Genomic DNA, 11,415 nt, shown 5'->3' with positions numbered 1-11,415 from the left:
TATAAACTGGACACAGCGACCCCATAGGTTTCAACGGAGAGAAGTTGAAGCACATTAGAAGCAGTTACTTCCTGATTGCCAAGCGTACTGCGCAGACTCAAACTGAGCTTGATGACGTAGATGTGACGTGAGCAACCTGTCTGACAATTGTAAGTCTTCTAATAGCTGTGCCAAAGAAATCTGAATCACCCACCGAATCTTGCAGATACGGCGAGCGTGAACGGCGTGAACAGGAGCAACTTTTGGTACGTATATTCTTATTATTTTGTAATTTTGCATAGTATTTATTTATTTTAATATTTAATGCCAGTACGCCATATTAAGTTAATGCATAATATTAAGAAGTTATGTAAAATGATATTCAAGAGCTTGATAAGTATTCTGATTAATAATTTTTTGTCATTTTGCATAGTATTTATTTATTTTAAAATGTAATGCCAGCCATTAAGATCGACCTTAAAATATAGCTATAAATAATAATACACTTTTGGATTGTAATCGTTTGAGTATATATATATATATATATATATATAATCGTTATACACACACACACAATAAAATAAATAAAAACAGGCAAAGTAGGCCTACATGTCAGCACAATCTTCCAAAATTATTAAAAGTGATTCAAATAGGCACAGATGCACACATACCATATAGGCCTAGGTGTTAAATCATGTGAGTTTGCCTAATAAATCATGGTAAACTTGAACAGAAACGTTTTACTTTATTTCTTTATTTCACATTTAGGTTATGTTGGCTAGGACATGTAGATGGCTTCCGACCAGGATGAAAGGGATCACATTCATCTTCATGTAAATGTAAATAAATGAATAACGTTAACCGCGATTGACATTGAGATGTTTTTTTTTTTCCTCCATTGCCTGTATAATTTCCCCATCCCCCGTTAAGGTATGGCTCGTTACCCATACTTCATATTTAATGAAGTAGAGAAATTATTTAAAGTTCGTGGATGAATGTTACTTCATATGTTTTCACTTGCTACACACCGAATTATTTACAATTCCTCAAAACGTTGTAGAAATATTTTGTTCCGTTGCTTTTATGGACTCTCTATGGGCTTGTCCCTTGACTTTATCGGAATGCATGCCTCCACGTCTCCCCGACGCTCCCCTATTAACTGCGAGTATGAGCTTCTCCTCCTGTCTATACGGTAATTTCCAGAGAGTCGCGTGGTTATGACGCAATCGTTAGCCTACTTTTACAAAAACTGCTTCTACGGGGCCATAACGTAAGATACAAGGTAACGGAGCATTTTATACATTGTCGTGTTTCTTTAGAAATAAACAATGGACAAATGGAGTCTTTAAATGCCTCAGATGTAAAGTTATTCGCTGTCAAAGTGACAACAAAATGAATGGGAGTCAATGGGATGCTAACAGCAGGTGAAGGCTTGTTAGCCAATGGCGGCTCCCGGGGGTACCTTCAAAGTAATATGAAACCCTGACCCCCTGGTGGCGAGAGCCGAGCGTTTGATATCACTGCCGTAAAACATGTCGTAACGCTTCTTGAGGGCGCAATTTTTGAATTTGAATTCATCACGAGCGCGGGATTTGACAGTTACGGACTGCGCTGCTGTGATAGCCCGTGGAATGGAAATGAAGATCACTCACTGGATAAAGGGCTGAATTTGGATATCTTTCTTGCAAACGTATGGATTCTAAAGATTTGGATTATATCAAGCTAATAAAATTGATGTCTTTTGTGAATTTATGTTGGGTTTTGGTGTATTATTGTTCTATTGGAGAAAACGCATTTTGTGTCTCACTGTAAATAAACTAAATATTACAAAATGGTTAAACGATTAAATAAGGTTTTAAAGTGTATTCTTGTTTAACTGCATGTAGGCTAATCCTCCGAAACGAGTTTCCAGTAGAAAGCACGAACAGAGCGAAATGTTATTAGCCTATTTCTTGAATAAACTGCATTTAATAAATGCGACTGAAAACGTAGGCTAATTGATAAGACATTTGAATGCAATAGAGTCAAAACATTAATGCCACGATTTTAATATGCATAAATAAGAATACGTACAAATATGTACGTCGGTAGAGTTGTTCATACGTAAATAATTTACGTTTTTGTGCTTTTAATACGTAAATATTTTACGTTTTAGTGCTGTAAATACGTCAGTATTATACGTTTCTGTGTGTATAAAACATAAGTAAATGTACGTATGGTAGAATTACACTTTACGTAAAAATGCACACGTATTCTCATGAGATCACGTTGGATAATTATATCATTTTATGATTCTGCCTTTTTTCCTTTAAAAAACAAAACAAAACATCCATTTAAAGCTGTTGTGGACATATTTTCTTACTGATTAAAATTTTGATTCTTAATGTGTGATGCTTGTCGTGAGCATCAGCTGAGCCTTCATTAGGTTCAGCATTCAAAAGTGTTAAGGATCTGTGAAGGAGGACTCAAATGCAGGATGACAATTAACAGCTTTATTGACAAACAGATGACACGACGAGGTGGGAGAAGGTAGCAATCCAAACAATAGGTAGAGATGAGACAAAGACAAAAGCAGAGCAGCAGATGTAATGAGGTGTCCGTACACTGTAAAAACTAAAGGAGCCTCAAATATCCTGTCGGATACTCAAGGAACTTCAAAATGTAATTTAAGTGCCTCAAAGCTCTTTCTCCTATAGTAGGGTTACTGGAGGAGCATTGACATTCTTTGAGGTTCTTGCTGGAACTTATGGGATCCTTTAAGCACTTTGTATTTAGTTCAGAGGTTCTGGAGTCACCTTTTCATTACCATGAGACCTCGAAGTGCTTTGGGGGAAAATAGAGGAACTTGAATGCGATAAAAGGGTTATTGGAAGATCTTTTAACATTTAAGTGGTTCCTGGAAGATCTCTTATGTTAAAGCCAGCATCTGGAGGAACCCAATGGTTCTGTGAGGCCAGAATGAGAATATTATTATCCTATTATTATTATTATAGGCTACTTAAGTTTGATTCAGTATAGCCTACATACCCAGGTGAAAAAAGACGTACTATTAAAAATGAACTTGAGTGTGTTTTTAGTAGGCCTACAATACAAATATACTTTAATGCATTTTTAATACATTTAACAGTAGCCTACGTCTTTTTCACCTAGGTAGCTTACATTTATTTAGTATCTATAGGCCTATTTTGTTGATTAATTTAAACCTTAAACAACAACACTAAATTATAATAATATTAATAAGAAGAATTCATTAATTATTATTGAATAAATAATAGTAATCAAATAATAATTTTTACCTACTTCTTCATAAATTATTATTTGAAGAAGAAGAACTAGGAGGAGAAAAGTTTTATTCTGTCACGAAACTGCTGCTATTCCTCTGCTGTCGTCGCTTCAGTGATCCTCGCGCTGCTCGCGCGCAACAAAGCTCAGCTGATCGACGTCATCGGGTAACGGCTCCGTCCTCTCATCAAAGCTTCCGCCGTTTGATCGGCTCTCCGTTACAAGGTTTGTAAACTCGCCAAATAAATATAAATACAGAGTCTACTCACTATATATTCAAACACACATATATATAAACTAAATTGATTATACATTACTACTTTTTTACAGTGTTTACCACTCGTTTATTGCACAGTATCTGGTATGAAGGTTTTAGCCGCGATGCTAACTACGTTGATCTAACGTAAGTTAACGTTAATGAACAAATGGAAATTATTGACTTATTGTCTTAGATTGATTTAGTCATTCAATTCAACATATTCTGTAAAACTGTGTCTTCAAATTGCTGAGATAGCCTAACTAATTTAGCTGATTCCTGCTGTCCTCATTGGCGTTTGTTATGAATAACAAAAGCAGGTTAATATAGTTTGGTCTGTTTTTGTTTAGCCTAACTTTACTTACTACAGGTGCCCTCATTCTCTCAAATACCATTTTAAAGCCATTTACTGGTCAATAAATATTATGTTGTGAATAATCAGCTTTGTTCTTTTGTTTCCCCAGAACAACCAGTACATTTCTAAAATAATCTGAACATTTCAGAGGCAACATTGAATTACAGTAAGTTACCTATACACCACATGCACGTACTTTATTACTATGAACTTTCTCTGTGTGAAATTGTATTGTTTGACTGTGTACTTTTTTAATAAGTTATTCTCTGAAAATCTTCCCTCATGCTCTCAAATCTCATTCATGTTACTCAGAAAAATAATATCACAGGTTTGGAGCTAATAATGCTATGCATTTTTTATAGGCTATACCTTAATCATATGCATTTGAATATAAGACATTTGAACCCTGAATTATAACTTAAAGTTTAGTCTTTTTCGACAAAAAAAAGGAAAAAGCTATTATATGACTTCAGAAGACTTACAACACAACCCATAATAACACATGAGTTGTGAACTCATTGACTATTTTTAGGATCTTTTCTGGGACATTTTTGGAGCTTAACCATTTTTTACATAAATTGTTGCATTGAATTGAACTAGACAAGTGTACATAAGAATAGTTTGAATGAATTACAAAAAAAAATTATGCTTGTGTTTCATGCAGTGATATTGAATGGTGACGGGTTGTATTATGCCTGAGATCTGCTTTCGGGTTCCACAGACATAAAGTCAAACAGGTTTGGAACGTCACAAGGCTGAGGGAATTATTTAATAACTTTAATAACCTTATTAACAGTAAATGTTGTACTTTGCAGGGATCTCGGTAAGCTGAAATACAAGTTTGATCAAGAATAAAAATCCTCCTGTAGACCTGAAAATCACTGAAGTGCCTGGACCATCCACCAGAAAAGAGGAAAAGCAAACAGAAAATGAAGCTGATGCACCTTTTCACTTTTCTAACTTGTTAAGTACCTCACGTGTCCCTTCTGAAGATTTTATAATTGATTGCATTTTATGTTGCAGCGAGTAAAGGTGCATCACATTTGTGAATTTCGTGAAATTACACAGGCAAAAAGACAAAATTGCTGATCGTGTGGATTCTTATTGAAATGACTGAATTCACCAGTGAACATTCACAGAACAACAGATCATTTTACTGCACCTTAACTCTGTTAAAATGGAAAATGTTTTCTGCTTGTTGTGACATAAGGAATACTGTTTCCGGGTCGAAGCCTCTACTTCTACTTCCTATCTTGTTTCTAGATATTGAGAATACTCAACAACCATTTATGGGAACTGTTGATTCAAGTCACACATTTAAGCTTTTCAAAAGCCATAGTGTACATTTCAGTCTCCTGTCTCACGGCATCCCAGACTTCAACATTTTATGATTCAAAATAGCTGAATAACTAACCATCTGAGATTTCGGAATAGAGATAAAGGTTAGGATCCTAATTTTCAGGAATATTACAGCACAATGAGTGTATATTAGCACTGTTTGTTGTTTGTTTTTGGCATCTGATAGAGCTTTTGGACTTGGAAACAGTGACGTCAGACTTAACAAGCGGACTGAAACACATGTTTTAAAATTAAGTGAAGATGGACATTTTTAATTAGTCAAAATTGTAATTTTTTACATTGATTTATTACATGGAACATGTGTTTTCCATGCATTTTGATGAGATGTCTTTTCTTGTGTAGCCTATTGTATACACATGGTTGATTATTCATGTTACTTTTTTTTTTCAAGTGCATGGAAGTGTATGTATTAAAATGGATCTAAAATATGTAATAAACAATTCTTATTTTGTATTTGGTTCAGTTTGTTTATTATAATAGAAGTTAATGGTGGTAACCATAGTAACAACATGAAATTAATTTAATACAAATAAAATAAAATTGAAATTTGGTTCCTGGAGGCACCCACAGTGGTTCCACACAGTGCCTTATATAAGAGTTCCTCAGGAAACCTGTGTGGTTCCTCAGAGAACCGCCCCTTTTTAAAGGGTGCCTAGAGGATCTACAGACGGTTCCGCCGGTGTGGCAAAGTGAAGAACCCCAAAAGGTTCCTCCAGGCACCTTTTATTTTTACAGTGTAGGCTGGAGCGTAGATATGGCAGATCAGAGTGAGACCAGAGGTAACCAGCTAAAGCCAGACAGGAACTTCCTACAGCTTGAGTGTAGATAAGTCGGATCAGAGTGAGACCAGAGGTAACCAGCTAAAGCCAGACAGGAACTTCTTACAGCTTGGAGCTCATGAATCTCAGGCTCAGAACAGGGCTGCTTGCTGGACAAGACTGGAACAGGGAACAAGACAGAGCCAATGGCAGTAACCAGAGCACTAACAAACTCTTACAACAAAACACTAAAGACTTAGAGGAACGATACTGAGACACAGTAGTACTCAGAGGTACAACATTTAACAAACTGGCAAACACAAGAGGGAAAGAGCAAACATATAAAGGGAGCAAAGAACATGAGGAACAGGTGAGCACACTCAGACAAACAAGGACTTGTTTAAAACTAGATTAAAGTCGCATCTCTTCAGCCAGGCATTCTTATAATCCTACAGTTCAAACTACAATCCGGCCTCTAGCTCATAAATGCCAGAGGAGAACTGGCCCCCGACTGAGCCTGGGTTCTCCCAAGGTTTTTTTTTTCTCCATTAGGTCACCTGATGGCGTTTTAGGACACCATTAGGTCACTTGATGGAGTTTTTCGGTTCCTTGCCACTGTTGCCTTTGGCTTGCTCAGTTGGGGATATTTTGGGGATATTTAATTTTATCAATCAATACATTCCTCTTGAAAAAAACTTTGTTGTATAATTTTAATTTAATACTGTGAAGCTGCTTTGATACAATCTGTATTGTGAAAAGCGCTATACAAATAAACTTGACTTGACTTGACTTAACGAGGAGACAGGTGCAAACACTCAAACAATGACTCAACTAAACAAGGGGGCGTGGTAACGGGAAACAAGGAGGAAGAGACAGAGGAGCACATGGCAAACACAAACAAAGACACAGCCATGTGTTTAAGCACAACATAAACATATAAACATTAAACAGAGACAAGACAGACAACGCTGCCAGGGCAGAACCCTGACAAAAAGGTTCTAATTTGTACACTTTTGGTACCAACATGTGAGATACTAATATGAATATCAATTACTGAAGCCACTTTTTCAAAACTCTAAATACAGACTGCATTACCAAGATGAATCTTGGCCAAACAGTTAATCTCACTTACAAAACTTATTTCAGCAACAAGGGTGAATTGAAACATGTAGCTTGCATTGTTTGCTGTTGAATTAATTGATTGTTAAGAGTACACAATTGAAAGAAGATCATACTGTTGTGTTTGTGTGATTAAAGGTCCCGTTCTTCGTGATCCCATGTTTCAAACTTTAGTTAGTGTGTAATGTTGTTGTTAGAGTATAAATAATATCTGTAAAATTATAAAGCTCAAAGTTCAATACCAAGCAGATATTTTATTTAACAGAAGTTGCCTACATCGAACGGCCCGTTTGGACTAACATCCCTCTACTTCCTTCTTTAATGACGTCAGTAGAACAGTTTTTTGACTAACCTCCGCCCACAGGAATGCTCCCTCAACTCTACCGAAATTCGTTTATGTACTTGCGCACTTCTTATAACTTACTGTGTTTACTCAGCTCTTACGGTGATTTTCTGAAGTAAAACTGATGCTTCATCTTTTGTGTGATGTACAATAAACTTTATTAAACTCATCAGTATGTTTGATCATCATTCGGACCTGGTCCGAAACAGCAGACTTGTAGGCTATTAATAAATAATGGATACATACAAGCAGATGACAAATACGTTATAATAACCGTAATCAGAGACAATTTATATAAGAGACATGCCACTTCCTCAATCCAACTATATAAGGAAAACCCGTAACGGCAAAGATGGCGGTTGTATGCACATGTCCCGCCCCTCCCGCTGAAAAGCCAATCATCTGCTTTTAACAGTCAAGCCGGGAAACATTTAAGCCTATCGTCTGGTTCCACTGACGCATGCGCACAGTTTAGGTTTTGCGACAGCGAGTTGTGTTGTGTACAAGATCAGATGGAATCCACATGGAAGAGAGTGATAACAACGAGAAAATAAAGCATTTTATATCGACCACAAATATGTTACCTTACATTCTAAGTAAAAGACACAAAATATGTCTTATTTGATCGGTGAGTAATGTAGATGAACTGCTGCGCTTGTGACACTGACAGGGCGCATATTTAACTGAAAGAACAAGCAGAGAGAGAGAGAGAGCCCCGGTCGTGCGCGTGCACTCTCTCTCTCTTCGGAGCCAGGCGAAAGTGTAAACAAGACTTCACCGTCTCCAAATTAAGCGCTGTCTTGCTCTCTCTCCCTCGCACATATTAATCAAAATAAAACAACATGATGGTAAAAGGTCGGAAGACCAAAGTTTCATGTGGAGCATTCGGAGATATTTTTTCCTGAATTACCGCTGGGTGTGAATTGTGCTAAAATACGTTGCCTTATCTTCTCTGAAATGCGTTCCGCACATTCAGCTGACATAAAATTACTCTCTAAAAAAACGAAAAAACCTATCCAGTGATGTAATGTTTTCTGTGTTGACACTAACCTTGTGGGATGTCCATGTCCTAACTGCTGGGATAATCACACAACCGTATGACACGTCCAATTCGCGAACTAATGACTCCTTTGAACCGATTCATTTTAATGAATAGTTAAAACAACTGATCTATACAATACATTGTTATTACTGATAAAGTGCAAACCTGCTTATATTTAAATAATGGAGAACAATATTGACATTGAATATTGCACAACACCGGCATTCTGGATAGAGACGTAAATGAAGCTGGTGTCGTGAACCCTTGCGCATGCGTAGTAAAGTATAACCTGCGGGGGAAAAGGCGTTTTAAACCTTATTTTGGGGCAAAGTCATCAAACTTTTTCAGCGATTTTGATCATATTTTACTGCTGTTTCTATACATGCAGTTTTTATGTCCCGGTGACCAGTGAAAGTGCAGTTCTGACTCTCTGCCCATTCATTTAGATAGGAGCCTGGTCTTGTTAGTCCGAAATAGCTGCCCGGAGGCGTTGCCAAGATGGCGGCCGAGTGGCACGACTTGCCTAAAAGGACTTTGCCGTAATTAAACTACTAAACTATACCTGTTCCATCTCTATACAGCACTCTGACTCTGTAGGCATTATTGTCCGACTCGAAATGAACACCGTTACTGAGAGTTTCTGATATTATCATCATTCCGTGAGATGAAATTGTCCTAAGAGACTGAGCGCGAGCTCATGAAGCTCCACCCCCTGTGCTGTGCAGCAGCAGCTTATTTGCATTTAAAGGGCACACACTAAAACAGCGCGTTTTTCTGAGCCCCAAAAAAATTACAATTTAAACATGCTGTAAAACATGATCTGTTGGGTATTTTGAGCTGAAACTTCACATACACACTCTGGGGACATCAGATACTTATTTTACATCTTGTGAAAAGGGGCATAATACGGGACCTTTAAACCAAATGTTCTCATTACATATTACAATAATCTTATGTTTGAAACATTGATTATGTGGACTGAAATGTGTTTAACTATAATGAAAGCATGAGATCAGGTTTTGAAAGAATGACTAACTGTGTTACAAGTGTGATCAGTTTGGATTTTTTTACTAAGAGTTTTGAAAATGTACACCTTACTTGTGAAAATATACCAAAGTGAATAAAAAAAAACAGTAACTTTTATCTTTAAAGTTTGAATGATTTTTTTTTCACATACAGTTAATTAGTATTTCATTATAGGATAAGACTCCAGCCTCCCCACGACCCTACATAGGACAAGTGCTTTAGAAAATGGATGGATGGATGGACAGTACTGTGAGGGTTATATTCCTCCCCCTCTCTGCCACTCTTCTTTCCTCATTTAATTTCACTGTAAATATTCTGCTAAGATTTTATATTTCAATATGATTTATGCAGAAATCAGCATAAATATTTTTTTCTATATCTTTACATATAATAATTTACTTGCAACAAATAAAAAGTTGAAGCAACACCAACAACAAAATCTTGAAGCAGTAATAATTACAAAAACAACAACAACAACTAAACAAACAAACAAAAACATGCATTGTATAATCCTGCAAGTGCAGTATTGGAGTCTGCACATGCAGGCTCTAGTGCAGATGGTGAAGTATGACAAAATTGTCATACTCATGACAATTTTGGTGGACAAAATTGTTCATGGATTTTGCCAAATGTGGTCACTGAATGCATTTTGTGTGAAAGCAATGCAAAATTATTCACATTTTGGTCTGCATATTCTTCTGTTTCACCGAATGTGTGAAGAGTTTTGAAAATGTGCCTTCAGTATTGACCAATGCTTGTTAGCAATTGAAAAAAAGTGTAATGTGCTGCCTGTGGAATCTAAACATGGGTCACAGAGCAACAACAACAACAACAACAAAAAATAAAAAATAAATAAAATAAAATAAAAAACGCCAGGCCTCTTTCAAAAACGCAATTCACTCATTTAATTTGAAAGTCATATTTGCATTCCTACAGCCCCCATATTCTCCCATTTACTTTCCTCTGAATAGTTCATCTCCTCTTTTTACTGTGAGATAAACCACTGTACAGCAAAGTCATGTCACATTACTATAGCTTGATTTTATTTATTATTTTGTAATCATATTGACTTTTTTTGTCCCAAAAAAAAAAAAAAAAATCCCTAGAAATCATTAGATCTCCCCTTTTATTACTATTACTAATTTTCCATAATGTAACTATTACCATGTTAAATTGCAAGTTGGTCTATATTTTTGTTTCTGTGAATGCCAGTTTCATTCATTTGTTTTATAACATAGACTTATCTGGCAAAACAGGATTTTATTTTTATTTTTTATTTTTTTTTATGCTTGATTTCTTTTGTGAATTTATGTTTGTTTTATGAGGCCCTATCATACATCCAGTACAATGCAGCAGCTGGTGCGAGGCAAGTGTTTTTTGCTAGTTTCATCCCGACGCAGTTATCATCTTCACGTCCTGCGCCATGTTGTTTAAATAGCAAATGCATTTGCGCCCATCTGTGCTGGTCTGAAAAAGAGGTGTGTTCAGGCGCATTGTTGGCGCGTTGCTATTTTGAGGCAACTGAAATACACTGTGCCATTGACCAACTGAAACCTGGTCTAAAGTCAATGGTGCAATTATTATTTTTTTATTTTTATTTAAAGAGCGCGTTAGTAATGCACGCCTATAGGCGGGTCCACAACGCGCGTACACTCTGCTTGTTAAATGAGATCTCAGACAGATGGGTCAAAAGCCTTCAGATATGACTCCAAGAAGTTCAGAGGCAGATGAAGCATCAGCGATGGGAGAAGCAACGGTGAAACAACTTGATTTTCCTTGTTTTGTCTGTTGAATGCTAAAGGGCATGTTTATTGCCCCAGTTCCAAGATTTTGGAATACTTTCATAAGTCTTTAAATAGTGTCAAAGTTTTCGTTGACATGTAATTTACATGACTC

The 11,415-nt window shown here is 36.5% G+C and overlaps 1 long non-coding RNA gene across 1 annotated transcript; it reads left to right on the top strand.

Annotated features, from left to right (window-relative positions):
* Positions 1-2,630: 2,630 nt before the first annotated feature.
* LOC309492670 lies at positions 2,631-5,682 on the top strand. The gene is made up of 4 exons (XR_014203643.1): positions 2,631-3,664; positions 3,982-4,038; positions 4,537-4,609; positions 4,688-5,682. It is a non-coding gene; the product is annotated as an uncharacterized lncRNA (long non-coding RNA).
* The last annotated feature ends 5,733 nt before the right edge of the window (positions 5,683-11,415 follow it).

The sequence above is a fragment of the Leuciscus leuciscus genome (assembly GCF_965113295.1).
Source record: "Leuciscus leuciscus genome assembly, chromosome: 2".
Classification (NCBI taxonomy): domain Eukaryota; kingdom Metazoa; phylum Chordata; class Actinopteri; order Cypriniformes; family Leuciscidae; genus Leuciscus; species Leuciscus leuciscus.
Note: the sequence above shows the minus strand (reverse complement) of the source record. Positions and strands in the feature narration are given on the sequence as shown.